The 25,611-nt window shown below is 40.1% G+C and overlaps 1 long non-coding RNA gene across 1 annotated transcript in view; it reads right to left on the reverse strand.

Moving 5' to 3' along the window:
• The window catches only part of LOC132537030 (uncharacterized), a 221,398-nt gene that overhangs the window by 168,346 nt on the left and 27,441 nt on the right, over positions 1–25,611 (reverse strand). Inside the window, exon 2 of the long non-coding RNA XR_009548547.1 lies at positions 15,608–15,690. This is a non-coding gene — a long non-coding RNA (uncharacterized LOC132537030). The remainder of the gene's footprint in view (positions 1–15,607; positions 15,691–25,611) is intronic.

Raw genomic sequence — 25,611 nt, forward strand, 5'->3', positions numbered from 1 at the left:
CACCTCAAAGAGTTTGGTAAGGACTCTCTACATAGTGGTTCTCCAGTTTAGGAATGAACGTATTTTCAAAAGAATGCCTTTCAGTGAGAGAAGCTGATAGAAAAGGAAGGAATACACCTGGGATGAAGATCACAAAAGAACCTACATAAAGGCTTGGTTTTGTTTGCTTGCTTGCTTTCTTGCCTGCCTGCTTGCTTTGTTTTATTTTTTGTTTTATTCTGTTTTGTTACTAGAAGTACTGCACAGCTGGGTTTTATGTTGGGACTGGGAATTGAGTCTGGGACCTTGAAGCCTCCCTCATGAAAGTCTTTCACAGAACCATTATGTTAGCTCCCCAGCCCACATAAACACTTTTTCAAAAAAAAAAAAAAGTGACATTGTCTCTTCTCAATGCTGGGCATCAAGCTCTCAGTGATGTTCCATCAACAGTGCTTATACAGAATGGGGAAGTTGAACAAGAAATACCTATTAAGCAAAAAAAAAAAAAAACCCAGCAAATGTGGGGCCAGGCAGTAGTGCAGCGGGCTAAGCGCATGTGGCACAAAGCATAATGACCGGTGTAAGGATCCCAGTTCGAGTCCCTGGTTCCCCACTTACAGGGAATCACTTCACAAGTGGTGAAGCAGGTCTGCAGGTGTCTGTCTTTCTCTCCTCCTTTCTGTCTTCCCCTCCTCTCTCCATTTCTCTCTGTCCTATCCAACAACAGTGACAGCAATAACAACAACAATAATAACAACAACTATAAAACAACAAAAGGGAAAAAATGGCCTCCAGGAGCACTGGCTTCTTAGTGCAGGCACTGAACCCCGGCAATAACCCTGGAGGCAAAAAAACAGCAAATGTAAAATACTAATTTGACTGCTAATTACTTATAACAAATTATTAGAAAAGGCAATGCTGCGCAAAGCGCAAGGACCTGCATAAGGATCCTGGTTCGAGCCCACGGCTCCCCACCTGCAGGGGAGTCACTTCACAGACCGTGAAGCAGGTATCAGGTGTCTATCTTTCTCTCCTCCTGTCTTCCCCTCCTCTCTCCATTTCTCTTTGTCCTATCCAACAACGATGACATCAATAACAACAATAACCACTACAATAAAAAACAACAAGGGCAACAAAATTGGAATAAAAAAATAAATATTAAAGAAAAAAAGAAAGAGAGAAAAGGCAATGCTAGCCTAAAACGTAACAGTAGACATGGAAGATAGCTCAAAAGCATATATATGGGAGTTCTGAGGAAGATGGCGGCCTGAGAAGTCGCTAACAGCGAGTGCTCTGATCGCATCGTCGGCAACGGTAGGATTTTCTGCCTTTAGCAGGCCAGTCAATAAGGGGGGACACCAAAGAAGTGATTACAGTTTAATTTGGATTAAGAATTAGAGTAAAGGTGACACGGACTAGCGGGGCTCCAGAATTCCCAGGGCGCCGGGCAAGGTGAGTGCGCCGGGCATTGTCTTCCGCCTGCCCAAGAAGGCGGCTCCTCCGCCGGTTGCAGAGCGCTGCTGGGTGGCGGGCAGAGGACCCGGAGAGAGCACTTTAGCTCGGGGGCTTCCTCTTGGGAGAATCCAGGGTCCACCGCGACCCTGTGGGTGGATCCAAAGACTTCTTGAGTATAGCTCTCATTGGATCAAAGGACTTGGAGCTAGTTTTCATTTTTGAGAAATCCTTTTAAAAAGTCTGGAGGGGGGGGTTCCCGGAAGATGGCGGACTGAGAAGCGGCTAGCCTTTGAGCTCCGGACACATCTCGTGTAAACAATAGGATTTTCTGCCTTTAGCAGGTCAGCCAATAAGGGGCCACAGCGGTGACACCAAGGAGGTGTCTATAACTTAATTTGGGTTAAGAATTAGAGTAGGGGAAAAAAATTCTTTTTTCTTCCTTTTAATTTTCAAGCATACATCCTTCCCGCCGCCCCCCGCCCCCCATAAGCAGTGCCTGGGACCAGCTACTAGCAGGATACCCCGTACCACCAAACAGGGTGTTTTTTTTTTTTTTTAATTCACTGATACACATTTGGGAAGTTCCTCGCACTGCTCTTTAATTACAACTCTTCTTCTTATCTTCTCCCTTTTCTCTCTCTTATCTCTCTCTATCTCTCTTTTTTTTTGTAATCTTGTCATACACTTCTTTCTTCTTTGCCTTTCTGAATATGTGAATTACTTTGGGGAAGAAATCTGACCCAGAGTGGACTCTCTATGTGTGTATCTCTGCTCTAGTTCCCTTTACACTCTTGTTACCCCTAGAATATACACTGGGTAGTAGATTTGCATAACTGTCTATTCTTGCTATCCTCTCTTTCTTTTCTCTTTCTCCACTGGGATTTGGTTACTATTTTTTCACGGACTGGAGAAATTGTTTGGCTAACTGGTAACGATTAAACTCCTTCAATACTTACTTCAGTTGCTACTGTAATTCCGGAGGTTGGTGAGTGCAATTGTCATAAAGGTATTTAGTACAGTGTTACTTGTACTCAAGACACAACAACTGAGGAACAACAGAGCATAAAAAAAAGAGAAACACATAAATTTAAAAAATGGGTAGATTAAAAACAAATAAAACTGCTACCCCAATGAATGAAGACAAGAGCCCAGAAGAAACCACAAATCAGTCAGAAGTAACCATAGATAAGAAAAGTATGCAAGCAATAATAAACTTATTAATCACAGAAATGAAAACAACATTGGAGGAAAGGAATGGCAGTATTAGGGAAACAACAGTTGAGACCCCCAAGGAAAATACTGATTATCTTGAGACAATTAGAGAACTGAAAGCTGAAATAGCTGTAATGAAGAAAGAAGCTGAGGCAAGGGAAAGCAGACTAACAGAAGCAGAAAACAGAATTAGTCAGACAGAGGATGAGTTAGAGAAAACTAAGAAAGAGGTGAAAGAGCTTAAAAAGAGATTGAGAGACACTGAAAACAACAACAGAGACATATGGGATGATATCAAAAGAAGTAACATTCATATAATTGGCCTGCCAGAGGAAGAAAGAGAGGAAGGGGAAGAAAACATTCTAGAGGAAATAATACAAGAAAACTTCCCAGACCTGAATAACAGAAAGGATATCAAGGTTCAAGAGGCCCAGAGAGTACCAAACAGAATCAACCCAGACCTGAAGACACCAAGACACATCATAGTCACAATGAGAAGAAGTAAGGATAAAGAAAGGATCCTAAAGGCTGCAAGAGAGAAACAAAAAGTCACATACAGGGGAAAACCCATAAGACTATCTGCAGATTTCTCAACTCAAACTCTAAAAGCCAGAAGGGAGTGGCAAGATATCTATCGAGCCCTGAATGAAAAAGGGTTTCAACCAAGGATAATATATCCTGCTAGACTTTCATTCAAGCTAGATGGAGGGATCAAAACCTTCTTAGACAAACAACAGTTAAAGGAGGCAACTATCACCAAGCCGGCCCTGAAAGAGGTACTAAAAGACCTCTTATAAACAAGAACATCACTATAATACTTGCAATATGTCAGAGTAAACAAATTGTTTTTTAGAACAATGGCACTACAATACATTAAATCCATAATATCAATAAATGTCAATGGCTTAAACTCACCCATCAAAAGGCACAGGGTGGGGGGATGGATCAGAAAACATAACCCAACCATTTGCTGCTTGCAAGAATCCCATCTATCACAACAAGATAAACACAGACTTAAAGTGAAAGGATGGAAAACTATCATACAGGCTAACGGTCCACAAAAAAGGGCAGGAACAGCCATTCTCATCTCAGACACGATAGATTTTAAATTAAATAAAGTAATAAAAGAGAGGCAAGGACATTACATAATGATTAGAGGATCAATCAATCAAGAAGACTTAACAATTATTAACATCTATGCACCCAACAAGGAACCATCTAAATACATTAAGCATCTACTGAAAGAATTTCAAAAATACATCAATAGTAATACAATAATAGTGGGAGACTTCAATACCCCACTCTCACACTTAGACAGATCAACAAAGCAGAGAACCAATAAAGATACAAGAGAATTGAATGAAGAGATTGACAGACTAGACCTCTTGGACATTTTCAGACTCCTCCACCTCAAAAAACTGGAATACACCTTCTTTTCAAATCCACATAACACATACTCAAGGATAGACCACATGTTAGGCCACAAAGACAGCATCAATAAATTCAAGAGCATTGAAATCATCCCAAGTATCTTCTCAGACCACAGTGGAGTAAAACCAACTTTTAACAACAAACGGAAAATTATTAAAAGACATAGAATTTGGAAACTAAACAACATGCTCCTTAAGAACCACTGGGTCAGAGACTCACTCAAACAGGAAATTCAAATGTTCCTGGAAACTAATGAAAATGAAGACACAACCTATCAAAATATTTGGGACACAGCGAAAGCAGTACTGAGAGGGAAACTTATAGCCATACAATCACATATTAAACACCAAGAAGAAGCCCAAATGAACGACCTTACTACACACCTCAAGGACTTAGAGGAAGAGGAACAAAGGAACCCTAAAGCAACCAGAAGGACAGAAATCACTAAAGTTAGAGCAGAAATAAACAACATCGAAAATAAAAGAACCATACAAAAGATCAATGAAGCCAAATGTTGGTTCTTTGAAAGATTAAACAAAATTGACAAACCCCTAGCCAGACTCACCAAACAAAAAAGAGAGAAGACTCAAATTAGTAGAATTGTAAACGATGCAGGAGATATCACAACTGACACCACAGAAATCCAGAGAATTCTGCGAAACTTCTATAAAGAACTATATGCCACCAAGCTAGAGAATCTGGAAGAAATGGAACAATTCCTAGAAACCTATGCACTTCCAAAACTGAACCAAGAAGAACTACAAAATCTAAATGCACCAATCACAGACAAAGAAATTGAAACCGTTATTAAGAATCTCCCCAACAACAAAAGTCCTGGACCAGATGGCTTCACAAACGAATTCTACAAAACTTTCAGGAAACAGTTAATACCCATACTTGTTAAGCTATTCCATAAGATTGAAGAAACAGGAATACTCCCTTCCACCTTTTATGAAGCCAACATCACCCTGATACCAAAAGCTGATAGGGACAGAACAAAAAAGGAAAACTACAGACCAATATCTCTGATGAACATAGATGCCAAAATATTAAACAAGATCTTGGCCAACCGGATACAGCAACACATCAAAAAGATTGTTCATCATGACCAAGTGGGATTCATCCCAGGAATGCAAGGCTGGTTCAACATCCGTAAATCAATCAATGTCATTCATCACATCAATAAAAGCAAAGCCAAAAACCACATGATTATCTCAATAGATGCAGAGAAAGCCTTTGACAAAATCCAACACCCATTCATGCTCAAAACTCTACAAAAAATGGGAATAGATGGGAAATTCCTCAAGATAGTGGAGTCTATATATAGCAAACCTACAGCCAACATCATACTCAATGGACAGAAGCTGAAAGCATTCCCCCTCAGATCGGGGACTAGACAGGGCTGTCCACTGTCTCCGTTACTCTTCAACATAGTATTGGAAGTTCTTGCCACAGCAATCAGGCAAGAGAAAGAAATCAAAGGGATACAGATTGGAAGGGAAGAAGTCAAGCTCTCACTATTTGCAGATGATATGATAGTATTCATAGAAAGACCTAAAGAATCCAGTAGAAAATTACTGGAAGTTGTTAGGCAATATAGCAAGGTATCAGACTACAAAATCAATGTACAAAAATCAGTGGCATTTCTTTATGCAAACACTAAATCTGAAGAAGAAGACATCCAGAAATCACTCCCATTTACTGTTTCAGCAAAATCAATCAAATACCTAGGAATAAAGTTGACCAAAGAAGTGAAAGACTTGTATACTGAAAACTATGAGTCACTACTCAAGGAGATAGAAACTGATACCAAGAAATGGAAAGATATCCCATGCTCATGGATTGGAAGAATAAATATCATCAAAATGAATATTCTCCCCAGAGCCATATACAAATTTAATGCAATACCCATCAAAGTTCCACCAGGCTACTTTAAGAGAATAGAACAAACACTACAATCATTTATCTGGAACCTGAAAACACCTAGAATTGCCAAAACCATCTTAAGGAAAAGAAACAGAAATGGAGGCATCACACTCCCAGACCTTAAACTATATTATAAAGCCATCATCATCAAAACAGCATGGTACTGGAACAAAAATAGGCACACAGACCAGTGGAACAGAATTGAAAGCCCAGAAGTAAATCCCAACACCTATGGGCATCTAATCTTTGATAAGGGGGCCCAAAGTATTAAATGGAAAAAGGAGGCTCTCTTCAATAAATGGTGCTGGGAAAACTGGGTTGAAACATGCAGAAGAATGAAATTGAACCACTTTATCTCACCAGAAACAAAAATCAACTCCAAATGGATCAGAGACCTAGATGTCAGACCAGAAACAATCAAATACTTAGAGGAAAACATTGGTAAAACACTTTGCCACCTACACCTCAAGGACATCTTTGATGAATCAAACCCAATTGCAAGGAAGACCAAAGCAGAAACAAACCAATGGAACTACATCAAATTGAAAAGCTTCTGCACATCCAAAGAAACTATTAAACAAACAGAGAGACCCCTCACAGAATGGGAGAAGATCTTCACATGCCAGACATCAGACAAGAAACTAATCACCAAAATATATAAAGAGCTCAGCAAACGTAGCCGCAAAAAAGCAAATGACCCCATCCAAAAATGGGCAGAGGAAATGAACAAAACATTCACCACAGAGGAGATCCAAAAGGCTAACAAACATATGAAAAACTGCTCTAGGTCACTGATTGTCAGAGAAATGCAAATTAAGACAACACTAAGATACCACCTCACTCCTGTAAGAATGGCATACATCAAAAAGGACAGCAGCAACAAATGCTGGAGAGGATGTGGGGACAGAGGAACCCTTTTACATTGCTGGTGGGAATGTAAATTGGTACAGCCTCTGTGGAGAGCAGTCTGGAAAACTCTCAGAAGGCTAGACATGGACCTTCCATATGACCCAATAATTCCTCTCCTGGGGTTATACCCCAAGGACTCCATAACACCCAACCAAAAAGAGGTGTGTACTCCTATGTTCATAGCAGCACAATTCATAATAGCTAAAACCTGGAAGCAACCCAGATGCCCAACACCAGATGAGTGGCTGAGAAAGCTGTGGTATAAATACACAATGGAATACTATGCAGCTATCAAGAACAATGAACCCACCTTCTCTGACCCATCTTGGACAGAGCTAGAAGGAATTATGTTAAGTGAACTAAGTCAGAAAGATAAAGATGAGTATGGGATGATCCCACTCATCAACAGAAGCTGACTTAGAAGATCTGAAAGGGAAACTAAAAGCAGGACCTGATCAAACTGTAAGTAGGGCACCAAAGTAAAAACCCAGTGGTGAGAGGTAGACATGTAGCTTCCTGGGCCAGAGGGGGGTGGGAGTGGGCGGGAGGGATGGGTCACAGTCCTTTGGTGGTGGGAATGGTGTTTATGTACACTCCTAGCAAAATGTAGACATATAAATCAGTAGTTAATTAATATGAGAGGGGGAAATCAATTGTATGTCTCAAAGTTTCTCAAAACACAAACTGAATCTTTATAATATATAGGCTATGTATTTGATATACGGACTCTCTCAAAAGCCTAGACCAAGTAGATTAGAAGCTTCCAATAGCACAGCTATATACAAGATACTGGGTACTGTACAGCAAACCATAACAAAGGGACTTTTCAAAGTTAACCCAATTAACAAATAATGTGATGATAATATTAACTATTGATTGTCTTTTTGAACCCTAAGACAGCAGGAACCTCACATCTTCACTATAGAGCCCCTACTTCCCCCAGTCCTGGAACCCTTGGATAGGGCCCACTTTCCCGTATACATCTCCCAATCCAAACCAAATAATATTGCATCCACCGATCACAACCTAACCAAAGCAATGATTGCCATCTCAACATGCTTCACCTCAGACTGTATCCAGAGACTTCACGTGTGGAATGACAACCCTTCAGCTTCATTACTCGGGTGAGACCTTTCCTTTAATAGTACACTCTAATTTCATCTCAGGTAGTTCACTTTCTAACAAAGTCCCATAACCTAGATATACACCAGTTTCTGTGAGAGAGAGCTTATGTGCACACGTATCCATAAACTACTGCAAAATATATACCTGAAAGCAGAAGTACACTAGAGTTTGCAGTGAGTACCTCCCTAATACTTGCTCTCCACTGTTCCAAGCTTGGGATCCATGATTGCTCAACAAATTGTTTGGCTTCATATGTTAACTCTCTTTTCAATCACCAGGTTCCAGATGCCACCAGGATGCTGGCTAGGCTTCCCTGGATTGAAGACCCCACCAATGTGTCCTGGAGCTCAGCTTCCCCAGAGACACACCCTACTAGGGAAAGAGAGAGGCAGACTGGGGGTATGGACCGACCAGTCAACGCCCATGTTCAGCGGGGAAGCAATTACAGAAGCCAGACCTTCTACCTTCTGCAACCCTCAACGACCCTGGGTCCATGCTCCCAGAGGGATAGAGAATGGGAAAGCTACCATGGGAGGGGTGGGTTATGGGGATTGGGTGGTGGGAATTGTGTGGAGTTGTACCCCTCCTACCTTTTGTTTTTGTTCACTAATCCTTTCTTAAATAAAAAATTAAAAAAAAAAAAAGCACATATATGAGGCTTCGGGTTTGACGACTGGTTCAGGAAGGAAGAAAGAAAGAGTGAGAAGGGAAGGAGGGAGAGTGGCAGAAAAGGCGGTAGGGAGGAAGGGACAAGAAGAGAGGTAGGAAGAGAAAGAGAAAGAAAGGGACGGAATAGAGAGAAGGGCAGAAGGATAAAAGAAAGGGGGTGGAGAGTCCGGCGGTAGCGCAGCGGGTTAAGCGCAGGTGGGTTAAGCCCAGGTGGCCAAAGCGCAGGGACTAGCGGACTAGTAAGGTTCCCCGTTCGAGGCCCCGGCTCCCCACCTGCAGGGGAGTCGCTTCACAGGCGGTGAAGCAGGTCTGCAGGTGTCTTTCTCTCCCCTCTCTGTCTTCCCCTCCTCTCTCCATTTCTCTCTGTCCTATCCAACAATGACAACATCAATAACAACAACAATAATAATACAACAATAAAACAAGGGAATAAATATTAAAAAAAGGAAAGGGGGAAGAAAACTTAACAGTAAAATAATAATAATAATAATTCTCCTAAATACAGTTAAGGATCTTAAAATGGGCATCATTTATTATTCTTTTGATAAGAGAAAAAGAAATTCTAATGTCTCCAATGTAAATTCAAGGAGATAGCAAAGATGCTACTAAGAGACACTATGAAAATGAGACCAGAGAAGTGACAAATGAACAATGCAACCACAGAAACTACAGCTGAAGAAAATATGTATGGGCAGAGAAACAAATATAATAAAAACAGTTTTATGTTCAAATTACAGGCATGTTATAGCACATGTTCAATAATACAAAAAAACTTATTAAAACATGAACCTTTCCTGATTAAAAAAAAAGCAAATTAGTGCCTGGGTAAATTCCTCTACTTATTATTTATTGAGCGAATAGCAAATGCACGAAGAAATGAAACAGAAGGCTTTTAAAACCTATTGGAACATTCTTTGTGGAACTGAGCCAATCAGATCTGCCAGGCAGTTCTAACTCATGATATAAAAAGCCCTCTAGAGCATTCGAATAGGCTTTTTAAAAATATACACAGCTGCGTGACACCAGGATGCCACTATGGGGTAGGGTAAATGGTTACCAACAGATACAAGGCCTCTAGTCCTTTTTAATTCTTTAATCTTCTTCTAGGTCTAATGATATACTTAGAAAGTGATGGGGGTTGTGGGTAGGTTTTAACAAATACCAAGAACTACAATAAGGCTATCAGCGTATATGAAAATGAAAGACAAAAGTAATGCCAGCGTTGGCAGTATAGCTTATCTGCATAGTACACCTGCTCTGTCATGCACACAACTGAGGTTTGAGCCTGGACCCCACAACACAGGAGCAAGTTTAGGTGCTGTGGTGTCTTCATCTCGCTTCCTCTAGCTCTCTGTTTCTGTCTCTCTTTTTATATATGAAAATGTCGGGGGGAGGCAACTCAGTGGCAAAGCGGGGTTGTACCTGGTTGGGTGCACACATTGTAATGCACAAGGAACCAGGTTCAAGCCCCTGGTCCCCACCTACAGTGTAGAAGCTTTATGAACAATGAAGTAAGTATGCAAATGTCTCTCTCTGTCTCTCACTCTCTCCCTATCTTCCCCTTCCTTCTCAATTTCTCTCTGCTTCTACTCAATAAATAAATAAAATATATTTTAAAAAAGAAACTTGGCATCAGGCGGTAGTACACCTGGTTAGGCGCACACGTTACAGTGCATGGGGGCCCAGGTTTAAGCCCCCCCCCCCATCCCTACCTGCAGGGGGGAAGTTTTACAAGTGGTAAAGCAGGGCTGCAGGTGTCTCTCTGTCTTTCTCCCTCTCTACCTCCCCCACCCCTCTCAATTTCTCTCTGCCTCTACCCCATAATAAATAAATAAATAAAGTAGATGAATGCACGCACACACACAAAAAACTTAAATTGTTCTTTTAAAAATGAGCTCAGAGTAGCAAAGCCTGGGTGGGTGAAAACCAAAAATAAATAAATAAATAGCCAAGGGGTTCAAATAATTGTGAACTATTCTCAGAGTTCATCTCAACCATTCTCAGAGTTCATCTCAACCAATCAGCAACACCTCCCACAGTGATTTTTCCCCCCTCCTCTAAAAACTGTCTTTGTGTGGCCTTGGCTTACACACACTCTCTTGGTTATGTTTTGGTTACAGTTTTCACTTCCGTCCACCGAGTTTCTCTTGCTAGATGCCCTGATCCTTCCCAGCCCCAACTTGTGAGAGTTCCACAGGGCTCAATCCGAAAACCTCATCTCATCTCTCTCTGTACACCCAGTTTAAGTTCATTTAAAGCTTATGGCTTTAAAGAGGACCCTCCATCTATGTCTCTAGGCCCTTCCTCTCTCCAGGCTCCCACTCTGTATAACAAACTGCCCAGGCCACACTTCTGCAGGCATGTCTAGTGGGTATTTCAGAAGATGAACCAAAAGAAGGACCAGAACTCTCTACCCGCCCCCTCTTTCCCCCAGTTCCTTGTTACCCAGACTTCCTCTATTTCAAAGGCCAAAAACTCAGTGACACGTTCTATCAACAAGTTTGATGATCACTATCTTTTGAGTCTGTATTTCCTGAATTCCACAGTTATCACCATCCGACCAGTATCACCCCATCCTATCATCTTTCATTCAGCTCATTACAATGGCCTTGGGACTAGTCCCATGCTCCCACTGCTAGTTACCATGCCCAGGTCTTTACAAAGTAAACCAGAATTGCCTTTTGATGAATCAGCTCAGGTCATTCTCCTTCTTAAGCATTCCAGTAACTTCCTCACCACCCTTGAAACAAAGTGCAAAGCCTACCCTTTCAAGATGTGATGGGACACACTGATGGGATTGCACTGGTGAGCAACGGATTCTTCTGGGCATTGTCATGAGAAAAACTCTTGAGAAGATTCTATTCGTTCATGTTCATTGATGTTCATTGCAGAACTGTTTCTTTTGTGTTCTCAGGTGATCCTCCTTACTTTTCCTAGTTGCTCTGGTGGTGGGAATTTTGTGGAATTGTACCCCTCTTATCCTATGGTCTTGTCAATACTTCCATTTTATAAATAAATTTTTAAAAATATACTGGTGGAATTTTAAAAAATATGAAAGAAGAGAGAGAGGACCAGAGCAATGCTCAGCTCCGGAATGAGAAGGTGCCAGAGACAGGACCTCTGACCTCTGAGGCCTCAGAGATGCATTTTGAGACTCTAACCACACATGATCATCTCAATTGACATAGAAAACTATTGGTTTTTAAAGGATCTGAGCAGTGGCACACCTGGTTGAGCGTACAAATTACCATGTGCAAGGACCCAGGTTCAAATCCCGGGATCCCCCACCCCTGCAGGGGGGAAATTTCACAAGTGATGAAGCAGGTCTGCGGGTATCTCTCTCCCTCTGAATCCCTTCTCAATTTCTCTCTGTCCCTCAATCTGTTCTCTCTGTTTCTCAATCCCTTCTCAATTTCTCTCTGTCCTACCTAATAAAAATAGAAAGAAAAAAAAGAAAAAAGGAAACTTGGTTTTCACAAAATTCCACATCTTATGATAAAAATACTTGATAAACTAGAAATACAAGGAAACTCCCTCAACATTTTTAAAGGCCAAATATGGAAAACCCTTGCAGAAAGCTGGTGAAAAATTGGAAGCTTAAGAAAGAAAGAAAGAGAGAGAGAAAGAAAGAAAGAAAGTTCTAACCAAAGCAATCAGGCAGGAAAAAGAAATAAAAATTACCTACAGGACTTGTGAGGACTATGGAGGTTATCTTTGGGAGGTTGGAGGGTAGGGATATGGAACTTCATTAGTGGGTATGGTATGGAAATATAAACTGTACTCTTATAATCTTTATAACAAAATAGTAATAACAAATAAAATTATTTTTTAATTACCTATGCAGAAGAAAGAAATAATATCACCTCTATTCACAGAGGATATTATCTCGTATGTAGAAAGCCCTAAAGCTCCTACCACAAAACCCAAAAACTGTTAGATCTGATAAATGAGTTCAGCAACATTTCAGAACACAAAATCAACATGTAGAGATCAGTTGCATTTCTATAAGGTAGCACTGAGCTATCAGAAAAGGGAACTAGAAAACAATTTACAATATCGCCAAAAAGAATAAAATTCTAGGGAATAAATTAAACCAAAAAGGAGAAATATTTTGTACACTGGAAACTATAAAATATCACTGGAGGAAATTAAATGAGATAAATAATTGAGATGCATCCTTTATTTATTAACTGAAAGACTCGATTTGTTCAGATGACAATACTACCCACTGTAATCTACAGAATCTATGAGGCCCCTATCAAAAATCTCAATGACATCTTTTAAAAATAGGAAACCACAATCCTCAAATTCATAATGAACTTCTAAGGACACAAGATATCTAAGTCAATCTTGAAAAGTCTGTAGCTGGAGGATTCACACTTCTCAGCTTCAAAATTTAACTACAAAAGGATGTAAATCCAAAAAGTGTGCTGGAGGCAGAAGGACAGGTACATAAACAAATGAAAACCCTCACTTAACATAGTCAAAAATTTTGTACAAGGATATCAAGAGCAGTCAAGAGGAAAATGACAGTCTTTTCATTGGTAAAACTGCAATTCCATAAAAAAAAAATAGTTGAATCCTTATCAAACACCATATGCAAAAATTAACTCCAAATGAATCAAAGACGTAATTCAGAGAACTATAAGACTTTTTAGGCAGAAACATAGGGGTAAAAAGTAATGGATAAAGTGCAGTATATGCCTGTGGTGTAATGTTCTACAATCATAAAAACGAATTGTCTGATACATGCTACAATGTGGATGAACCTTGAAAATACTATGCTAAATGAAATGCAGTAAGGCACAAAAGGACAAGTATACCATGATTCCACGTATGTGAAATATCTAGAATAGGCAAATTACAGAAAAATAGATGACAGGGGCTGGGTGTAGCACAGTGGGTTAAGAGCACATGGCGCAAAGCTTGAGGACTGGAGTAAGGATCCTGGTTTGAGCCCCCAGCTCCCCACCTGCAGGGGAGTCGCTTTACACGTGGTGAAGCAGGTCTGCAGGTGTCTATCTCTCTTCCTCTCTGTCTCCCCCCTCCCTGATTTCTCTGTTTTATCCAACAACAACAGCTATAACAACAATAACAACCACAACAAGGGCAACAAAATGGGGAAAATGGCCTCCAGGAGCAGTGGATTCGTAGCGCAGGCACCAAGCCCCAGCGATAATCATGAGAACACAAAAAACAAAAACAGATGAGAGGAATTATGGGCGTGAGCATGGCCCCTTTTCCTCTTTCTGCCTCACTGTTTCTGTTTCTATCTCTCTCTGTGTCTGAAAAAAATCAGCCTGGAACAGTGAAGCCCAGTGATGACTAAAAAAAAAAAAGGGGGGGGGAGAGAAGGAAAAAAAAAAGAGTAAATAACGCAAACAAAAACCCAGATTTGGAATAAAGTAAATGAACTAGACAGAATGGGAAAATCAACAAAACCTGACATCTAAGTATAGATAAAGACATATATAAAATGCCTGGAAACAAATAGAGAAAAATTAGAAGCAAAATAATGGAAAAGTCACACAACATGTCAACAATAATCAAAAGGAAGATGGTGTAAAAACAATTATTATATGTAAAAAAGATACCTCAGAGCAAGATTACTTATTCACTATTACTGTCATGTTTGCTTTCATTCACTTGATAGATTACTATGAAAAAGCTACAGGTACCATCATGCTCAGTGGTTAAATTATTAGTGTTCTTTATAGAGTAAAGAATAAACAAATCACTATTGCCTACCATTATCAGTTCTGCTCATTACTATGCTCTAATCAGCAGTGAAAAGGCAAAAACCACAAAAAGGGAAGAAACAGAACTGTCATTAATCATGATGTACTGTATTTAGAATACCCTGAAGCATGGGCACCAGGAATTTTGGCTTACAGCTCCGTGGTAGGCAGTATCCTCATGGCCAACACAGTTGGCCACCCTTGTTAATCATGCATATTCATGGTGCAGGGGCACTGTACTAGACACAGGCACTTGTGACAGCACCTAGGTTCTCAAAAACAGTTTCTCAGTCACCAGGGTCAATGGTTAAAAACACAGATTTAGTGGTCCAGGAAGTGACACAATGGAAAAAGGGTTGGACTCTCAAGCATGGGGTCTTGAGTTCAATCCCTAGCAGCACATGTACCAGAGTGATGTCTGGTCCTTTCTCTCTCCTCCTATCCCTCTCATTAATAAATATATATATATACATAGATCTATGGATCCCACATCAGAATGATAGAATCAAAATGTCTACTGTTTACACCTGGTCATCTTTACACCTTATAACTTCCCAGGTTTCCATTGGTTTACAACACCACTATGCTATCACTACTGTTTCTTAGAAATGTTACTAATTTCCTGGTCAATTATAAGATGATAAGGTCCTTCCTTCATATCCTAATCCATTGCATTTACAAACAGCATGTTCTCATGCATCTGTTTGTAAAATCTCTCCCTCAATTAATTTCTCAGATGCCTCAGATGTCAACACAAAAGAATGACTACAAAGCATATGTTAAAGTAAAACGGATTTCTTACCCAAAAACATGTTTAAAAAAGACTAAGCTGTGAGATTACTGTGACTTTCAATAATAAAATAATAATTTTAAAAAGCACCTAGCAGAAATTGTAATAGAAGTACAACTATTTAATCCATGTCTTATTCTATAAGTGAAGTGTTTTCATGCAAACATGCACTGGAGTTGTCTTTCAAATAGCCCACAGTATATAGCGTGGAACTATACATTGTAATCCTACAATCTTGTAACCCACTTTTAATCATAAATTTAAAAAAAAATTTTAAACACAGTATAAGGGCCAGGATGTGGTACACACAGCTGAGCGCACACATTACCATGTGAAAAAACCGCCCGTCAAGATCAAGTCCGCCCGTCCCTACCTGCAGGGGAACAGCTTCATGAGTACTGATGCAGTGCTGCAGGTGTCTCCCTCTATTTTCCCTTCTCTCAATTTCTCTCTGTCCTATCAAATAAAAAAATAATAATAACAATAAGGAAATCCATTCATTAAAAAAAACACAAGATAGTTAAAACTACTTATTGCTAATCTTGACATTTGGCCTAGACTAGGGATTAATCCCATTTAAAACATACATTCAAAAATTAATAAAGAGATTTTTGAAAGCAGTCGGGGTGATGGATTTTAACTGCATTAAGACACTGACCTAGAAGGCAGCATTACTGCAACTGTTTTTTAAGAATTACAGATGGAGCTCATTCTGTGGCAGTTACATTCCAATTTACAAAATAGCTAGCAGTGGATTTGGCATCAAATTATGACAAATCTAATCACCATCCCTACAGACAGAGGTCTAATTTTATTGCATATGAAAGGAAAATAGGTGTTGTGGTTCTCTAAAAGGCCTAATATATTATGAGACTCAACATTTAAATCATTTTTAGTGGGTTCAAGTCCCCGGCCCCCACCTGCAGGAGGGAAGCTTCACAACTGGTAAAGCAGTGCTGCAGGTGTCTCTCTCTATCTGCCACTCAATTTCTCTGTCTCTATCAGATAAATAAATAAAATGTGTTAAATTATTTTTAGAAACTCATCTCCCATTGCTCCCCTATCCTTGAAATAAATAGCTAATTGTTTCCTGTTACTCAGAATCTTTGTTTTTATACCGTCACTGAGACAGAAGAGAATCTGGAAAACATCAGAAGAAGTCGGGCACTGTTTCTCTTATCTAAGAGGGAAGGAGAAAAAGACAGGACACTCAGAAGCAGTGATAGATGTAGGTGTGACTTAGAAAGGAAGTGAAGACAGGGTTGTAGAAGTGAATGAAAATGAGCAAAAAGGCTTAAGTGCACGTGGTGCCAAGCACAAGGACTGCGTAAGGATCCCAGTTCAAGCCCCCGGCTCCCCACCTGTAGAGAAGTCGCTTCACAGGCGGTGAAGCAGGTCTGCAGGTGTCTATCTTTCCTCCCCCTCTTTGTCTTCCCCTCCTCTCTCCATTTCTCTCTGTCCTATCCAACGACAGCAGCAACAACAACAACAATAATAATAACCACAAACAAGGGCAACAAAAGGGGAAAAAATGGTCTCCAGGAGCAGTGGATTCGTGATGCAGGCACTGAACCCCAGCAATAACCCTGGAGGCAAAAAAAAAAAAAGAGAGAGAGAATAAACCATGACCTTGGAAGGACTATGACAGTTTCCACTAGAGGGAGATGGGTTACAGAACCCTGATGGTGAGAATGGTGTGAAATCAACCCCCTATTATCTTATAAAAACAACAATCAAAAAAAGAAAAGCTAATTGTTCCCCAAATAGAGAGACACTAACACACCCTCCTCCCTACCCCCGAATCTTTTACAGCCAGGATCAATACATCTACGTTGTTCAAACACCATCATCAATCCTTCAAGGTTCATCTCAGTGCTCCCTGTCAACACCTCTTGGACAAGTAAATTCTCTAACTGGTTTCTTTATTCTTCTTGTATTTTGAGTTCCTGAGGGCAGAGGCTGGATTTCACCCCAGCTCCCCTTTCTCCAGTGCCTTGCAGACAGGAGGTAGTCTATAAATTACTATGGGTGACCCCCTGAAGTCAACATCCCGAGACACATCAGATGCATTTGGCTGTTCTACTCAAATGTAATTTACACTTTTCTTTCAGCAAAAAGAATAAAGAGTCAGTTAAGAGAATGCACTGGATTTTTTTTCATCTGAAAGTATGCACAATAGTAAACCATTAGAGAAATAAATCCACAGCCCTCAGCTATGTTGCTCCTATTATAGGTGCTACAAACCTAAATTGTCACCTCCCAGTAGCTGCCAGTGCTTCCTTCTGACTGGGTCCTTATTTGTGAAGAGAGAAGGCCATACAGACACCTTAACGTGCAGATCACCAGGCCTTCTCTACCAGGGAGGAAATATCTGAGCCACCCATCAATGGCTTGGTATTTAATGACAGAGAAACAAAGGACATTAAAAAAATCAAGACTGCACCATTCAACAACAAGTGACCAAAACTTGGGTCATCAGAACATCAAACAAAATGGAGCGATTTACAAAGAGAGAGGAAGAAATAAAGAATAATAATGAAAACTAAAGAAGAATAAAAACACTAAGAGCAAAATAAATTTATACATAAGACAACTATTTTTCAAAATTCTTGCTCAGCTTTGGATGTTCTGTTTGCCTCCCAGCTACAAACACATTCTTCACACATGCTGGGAATGCTACAGAAAACTAGTCAGCATTCAGAGGCTTAATCCACAGTCCCAGTGCTGTGCCCCTGGGCTTAATAGTCAGACAGCCATTTGTCCTCCGGAGAGGTTAGGGGTTGAAATGCAAATATGCAAACAACAGAGTTCTTTCCGTAACATAGCTGGAAAGAAAAAAAGAAGAAAGAAAAACATGATCCCCATCGCTATTTTTTTTTTCTCCAAAGGGAAATGAGGTGGGGTGGGGTGAGGGGAAGCATGCAATCTTGGGGATTTGTGTAAATACCTGGTATAATACTAGTTTGAGGGAGAAAACAATGGAAAGGAACAAACGCTTTTCCTGGGTAGAAATCTACACTCTGGAGAACCTGTGGATGTACGTGTGACAGTTGATTTACCAGACTCACTACAGATTTATTGATTTATCAATCAGTGCCTTGGGCACTCGATTCTCCCCCAGGGAAAATTAGCAATTCCAACTCCACTAATATATTCTGAGTTCAAATGAATGCAGAAGTTAGTCTTGTCACTTCGTACAACATCCAATTAAAAAAAAATTTTTTTTTTGAGAAAAAAACATGTCTATCCTTCTGGGGATACCTAAAATTAAAAGTTATTTAACGAAAGACGTAATGTATTAAATAATCATGACGGAAACCAGTCAACTTTTTTTTTTCCTTTTATAAAAGAAAGAGAACAGAGCACACTCAGGCATAAGCAGTGCCAGGGATGGAACCAGGGGCCTTACAAGTGCCAGTCCTCCACTTTGCAAGCTGGGCCTCCTACCTGACCACATGGCTAAAGAAAATAAGGGATCTCTAAAGAAATCACTGCAAAGCCAGGCTAAGAACTAGATCTTCTAAATCAGACTGTGTGAACTGATTTTCTGCCTCCTCCTCTCCCCCAGCTTAGCAGATGCACCTTCTTGAACTTCTCTAAACCTCAGTTTTGTCATCTATTAAGTGGGGAGAATACAGTTGTCCTTAAGAGAATTCATAGTGAATGAATACAACGAATGGCAATGGATATAAATTTCGTTCTAGTGGCTCCATTTCTGTTACTGTCATTCTACAACCGTAAGTACAATACTATGGCAATCTGTTACCAAAATTCAGTGCCCTGGCCAGGCAGTAGCGCAGCAGGTTAAGCACGCATGGACCATCTCAAGGATCCCGGTTCGACCCCACCGCCACTCCCCACCTGCGGGGGTGGGGGGGGGTCGCTTCATAATCGATGAAATAGGTCTGCAGGTGTCTATCTCTCTCTCTTTCCTCTTCCACTCCTCTCTCAATTTCTCTCTGTCCTATTCAACAATAATGACAGCACACCACGCCATGTCCCTCAGTGTTGTTTTCGACGGGTTAGGTTGTTTTCACTGGGCTGGCTTCACGGGCGGGTAACAGATGACCAGGGACTCATGGTTGAGCTGTAGACAGTATCTCTTTATTCATGCAGGATGCAGCACAATCTATACGAAGCTAAGCTAAACTCAAAGTACAGTACTCTAAAACTCACAATGCTGTCTTTATATATACTTCCCAAGTAGGGTGGAAACAGGATGTGACATAGAGAGGGTGGAGAGGAAAGTGACTGGTGAAAATCAGAGTGTGACAAAGAGGGGGCAGATTAGGCGAGAATCCTATCACTGAACCACAAATGCCCTGGAGGGAGGGTGGAACTTGTTAACAGTGGTTATGTAAATAGAATGAAGTGGTTATGTAAATAGAATAGTGTTAAGCAGGGGGGATTTAAACCAAATGAAACAGAAGGGGTCTCATGCATACCAACACCTCAGGATAAAGAAGCACTGGGCCTGATCACAAGATAAAGGGACATGGGTCTGTGGACAGGTGCCTTTACCATGGTTTCCACAGAAGAGGAAGGATGAGGCAGTAGTAGACAAACTTAAAATGTGTTAACTTAAACTCCGAGGCACTTGGGGTTGGATGGATAAATTTCAATAGCTATCTAAAGGATGTCACTTTGGAGGGTAAAATGTGCTGACACCTACTCGGAGGAAATGTAGAAGTATCCTCATAACAACAACAATTCTGTAAATCAACATTCTCTCAATAAAGAGATACTGAACTTGGGGGGCTGGGCGTTAGTGTAGCAGGTTAAGCACACATGATGCAAAGCACAAGGAAAGCAGAAGGATCCTGGTTGGAGCACCCAGCTCCCCACCTGCAAGGGGTCGCTTCACAAGCAGTGAAGCTGTCTTTCTCTCCCACCCATTCCCCATCTCCCCCTCCTCTCTTGATTTCTCTCTTTCTTAGCCAACAGTTATAACAATAACAACTACAACAAGGGCAACAAAATGGGAAAAATGGCTTCCAGGAGCAGTGGATTCGTAGTGCAAGCACTAAGCCCCAGCAATAACACCAAAGGTAAGGAAAAAATAAAGAGAGAGAGAGATACTGAAATTGAAAAAATAGTAATAAATGGCTATTCAAAAAGAGGAAGTGACCAGTTTTTAGCCAGAGCTTCAAAACCATACACACACACACACACACACACACACACACACACACGCACACACACACACACACACACGAAAAACTCTCTTGTCCCTTCAAAGCCTAAAATAGTTACTATATGGCCCATATCTAAAACAAATAGAGCTCAGGCTCTGAAGTTTGACCAACCCAAGTTCAAATTTCTCCAACACCTGTGAGACAGAGCTATATTGATCAGCATCATATCAACAGCAGCTAGAACAGAGTCTATAGTACATAGAAAGTTCTCAACAAATACAACGAATGGCTCTATTTTCTTTTTTTTTTCTATATTGGGGGGATTAATAGTTTACAGTTGACAGTAAAATACAGTAGTTGGCACATGTGTAACATTTCTCAGTTTTCCACATAACACACTCTAATCACCACCACCCCCCTCTACACTTAGGTCCTCTTCCACCATCAAGTTTCGGGACCGCAACAACCCCCCCACACACACATCCCAGAGTCCTTTACTTTGGTGCAATACACCAAATCCTGTCCAGGTTCTGCTTTGTTTTTCCCTTCTGTTTTTATTTTTCAAGTTCTGTCTATGAGTGGGATCATCTCATATTCATCCTTCTCTTTCTGGCTTTTCACTTAACATGAGTCCTTCAGGCTCTATCCAAGATGAGGTGAAGAAGATGAATTCACCATTTTTAATAGCTGAGTAGGATTCTATAGTCTGTATATACCACACCTTACTCAGGAGTGGCTCAATTTTCTAAAAAAATGAGTGAAAGTGAGCTTTCCTTTGCAGACATTAATAAACTATAAAGCAGTTCATTGAGGTAATGCCAGAAGAGAAAAGAGATCAATGGGAAAGTATAAATACTAAAAAAAAAAAAATCCAAGTATGTGTGTACATATGTATATATATTTTATATATGTGTATATATAAAATTCATAATGCCAATAACCAGTACTAGTGTCAAAAACTTAGTAAGCGCTATTAACACACGTTAAATTCAAAGGACAATAATATTTGTTATTTCTTACCAGATGTAAAAATAAGCTTAAACAGGGGAATTACATTTTTTAATGAAAGGACCAGAATATGTTAATATTTGTAGGATAGCAGATCAACACCAATAGAAAAAGTTTACAGGGAAAAAAAAGGAATTTGGGCAAAATTTTATACTTTCAAACACCAAGAATTAAGAAACATTTAGATGCAAATTATAAACTAAATGGCTAATGATATATATGAGATTGTATCATATTCCCTAATATATGTAAAGAATTCTTAAATATATATACGTATATGTGTATGTGTGTGCATATTTGTATACAACTGCTTATTCCCTAGCAACATGAAAGAGTCTGAAATCAAAATGTCCTGGTATCAATGAGTATATATAGTGTCTGTATCTCCAAGACTTACACCATTCCATGTTAAGAAAAAATATAGGTCCTTAGAGAAAAAATGATTTCTAGGACGGAGGCAGGAAAAGTGTACGATGAACCTAGAACATCTTGCTAGACTAGAATATAATGAGATTCTCAAAAGTAAGAACAGATGTCCAGAAAGACACAGAAGTCAGGCAGGAGCTACCATATTCCAAATCTAGGGTAATTTGAGTTTAAAAAAAATGAACATAAATGAATTCAAAACCATTGTCAAAACAGAATGTGTTAGAATATATGGATGACAAAGAGACAGAGAACAGAAGATTCTTATCTACAGTCAAAGCTAAGTGCCAACTAGAAAACATGAAAGGAATATCACCTTTTTAAAAATCATCTTTTTGTAACCAGTGTAAAGATAGATTATATCGGGACGATCAATGGATACTAAGAACAGGATATTTCCATAATCTTAAAGTGTTTCTTCATAGATCACGTATTACTTTTAGGGGTAGTTACTATCCAGTAGAGAAACAGAGCAACAACTTGAATGGGTGATCAAAATTAACACCATCACTGAAGGGCATATACTATCAGGACATATACTACATAAATGGTATTCTGGTTAAGAATACACCTCAGAGGATTGAAGAGATATCACACTAACAGAGCACAGCACTTTCATGCAAAAAGTGCAAGGTTAAATACCCACCACCACCATAAGCTATAGCTCAGTAGGGCTCTAGTGTCTTGCTCTCACTCTAGTTTTCATTCTTGTTCTTAAATAAAATTAATTCAATTAAAAAAAATACCCAGCACTATCAATGGCCAAAGCTCAGTGGTGGTCTGGTAAAAAAAAAAAAAATTCTATATAAGAATTTACCTCCTAGGAGTTGAGCAGCAGTGCAGCGGGTTAAGTGCACAAGGACCTGCGTAAGGATCCCAGTTTGAGCCCCTAGCTCCCCACCTGCAGGGGAGTCGCCTCACAGGTGGTGAAGCAGGTCTGCAGGTGTCTGTCTTTCCTCCCCCTCTCTGTCTTCCCCTCCTCTCTCCATTTCTCTCTGTCCTATCCAACAATGACATCAATAATGACTACAATAATAAAACAACAAGGGCAACAAAAGGGAATAAATAAATATTTTTTAAAAAGAATTTACCTCCTAATCCAGTCATAAAGAAGCATCAGATACCCCAAATAAGGAATATTCTAATCAAGTGCCAGGTGGTGGTGTACCTGGTTGTGCACGTTATAGTGTGCAAGTACCTGGGCTCGAACCTCCAGTCCCCACCTGCAGGAGTAAAGCTCTGTGAGTGGTGAAGCAGGGCAGCAGGTGTCTCTCTTTCTCTCTCTTTCTCTATATTCCCCTTCCCCCTCCATTTCTGGTTGTCTCTATCCAATAAATAAAAATATAATATAAATATAATTTTAAAAATTTAAAGGTTTATATTAATCGATTAAAACGAGAGACATCTCTATGACCTGGATGTTTGCATGCACGCCCACCCCCATTCCTGTTTTAAAAATGAATTCCCAAGAGAATAGTACTAAGAGGTGGCTCTTTTGGGAAGTGATTAAGTCATGAAGGTAGAGCTCTTAAGAATGGAAACAGTGTCCTAACACACCCCAGAGAGCTTTCTCATCTTTTCTGTCATGTGAGAATGCTGCTGAAAGTTAGCCCTCTGCAACCCAGAAGAAGGAACTCACCACAACCCCACCATGGTGGCACCCTGACTTGGAATTTCCAGCCTCCAGAACTCTGAGATATATATGTCTGTTGTTTCTAAGTCATCAATCTGTGGTATTTTGTTACAGCAGTCTGAATGGAATAAGGCAATATTCTTTTAAAATGTCATAAGAGACAAAAAACTGGAGATGTCCCAGATTAAAGGAGACATGAAGACTAAATGCAATATTTAGTTTTATGCTGCACCATGATTTGGAAAAACCAGGCTAAAAAGGCATGCCCAAAGGCCATCAGTTTTATACAAGGAAACCCAAAACATTAAATGGAGAAAGCAGAATATCTTCAATAAATGGTGCTGGGTGGAGGGGTGGAAATGGGTTGAAACAGGCAGAAGAATGAAAAAGGACAACTACATATCACCATGCACAAGTCAACAGTAAATGGATCAAAGATTTGGGACATTAGATCAGAAACCATAAAATACATACAAGAAAACATTAGCAGAACACTCCACAGTGTTTGTTTTGGAAGCATGTTCAAAGACTTGAATCCAGTAGCAAGGAAAACAAAAGCAAAAATAAACCAATGTAAATGCATCAAACTGAGAAATTTCTGCATAGCAAAAGCAATCATCAGCAAAAAGACACCCTGCAGGATGGGAGATCTTTACATGCCATACACCAGACAAAGGGCTAGTAGCTAAAATATATAAGGAAACTCAGAAAACATAACAACAAAAAGACAAACAACTGTATTAAAAATAGGGGGGAGACAGGGACAGAATCTATACTTGAAGACGATATACAGATGACCTAGGCTGAGTCTTTGATATGTTGACTCTCTCAAAAGCCCAGACCAGGGAGAACAGAAGCAACCGGTAGCACCGCTATATACAAGATGCGGGGTACTATACAGCAAACCCTAACAAAGGGACATTTCAAAGTTAACCCAATTACCAAATAATGTGATGATAACAATAACTATCCATTGTCTTCTTGAACCCTAAGACAGCAGGAACCTCACATTTCCACTATAGAGCCTATATTTCCCCCAGTCCTGGAACCTTAGTGAGGGGCCCACTTTCCTGCATGCTTCTCTCAATTCATATCAAATAATATTGCATCCACCGATCGCAACCTAATCAACGCAACGAGTGCCACTCCTGCATGCTTCACTTCAGACTGTATCCAGAGACTACAGGTGTGGAATGACAACCCTTTAGCTTCATCACTCAGGTAAGACCTTTCCTTTCATAGTATTCTCTAAATCCATTCCAGGTGGTCCACTCCCCAATAAAGTCCCCAAACCTAGATATAGACCAGGTCCCCTGAGATAGAGCATATGTTTACACGTGTCCATAAACCAGGAAAAAATATATACTTGAAAGCAGAAGTACACAAGAGTCTGCAGTGAGTACCCCCAACACTTCATCTGCACTATTCCAGCCTTTAGGTCCATGATAGTTCAACAATTTGTTTGGCTTTGTATGTTAACTCTCTTTTCAGCCACCAGGTTCGGGATGCCAGCATGATGCCTACCAGACTTCCCTGGACTGATGACCCCACCAATGTGTCCTGGAGCTCCGCTTCCCCAGAGACCCACCCTACTACGGAAAGAGAGAGGCAGACTGGGAGTATGGATCTACCAGTTAATGCCCATGTTCAGCGGGGAAGCAATTACAGAAGCCAGACCTTCCACCTTCTGCAACCCACAATGACCCTGGGTCCATACTCCCAGAGGGATAGAGAATGGGAAAGCTATCAGGGAGGAGATGGGATATGGAGACTGGGTGGTGGGAATTGTGTGGAGTTGTACCCCTCCTATCCTACGGTTTTGTTAATGTCTCCTTTCTTAAATAAATAAAATTAAGTAAAATAAATAAATAAAAACAAAAGAAACAAGCAAAAGAAGATATTCAGATGACCAACAGACATAGGGGAAAAATGTTCAAAGTCATTGATTATCAAAGAAATGCAAATCAAGACAACAATGAGATACTACCTCACATCTGTGAGAATGCCATACATTAAAAAGGATAGACACAACAAGTGTTGGTAAGGATATAGAGAGGAAGAAACCCTTGAACACGATTGCTGAGAATGCAATTTCATTCAGCCCCTGTGAAAAAAGTCTGAATTGGAAATGAGTCTGTCAAGTGACCCAGCAATTCTTCTTAGAGTTTTATTCAA

This window comes from Erinaceus europaeus, chromosome 2 (genome assembly GCF_950295315.1).
Source record: "Erinaceus europaeus chromosome 2, mEriEur2.1, whole genome shotgun sequence".
Lineage (NCBI taxonomy): Eukaryota > Metazoa > Chordata > Mammalia > Eulipotyphla > Erinaceidae > Erinaceus > Erinaceus europaeus.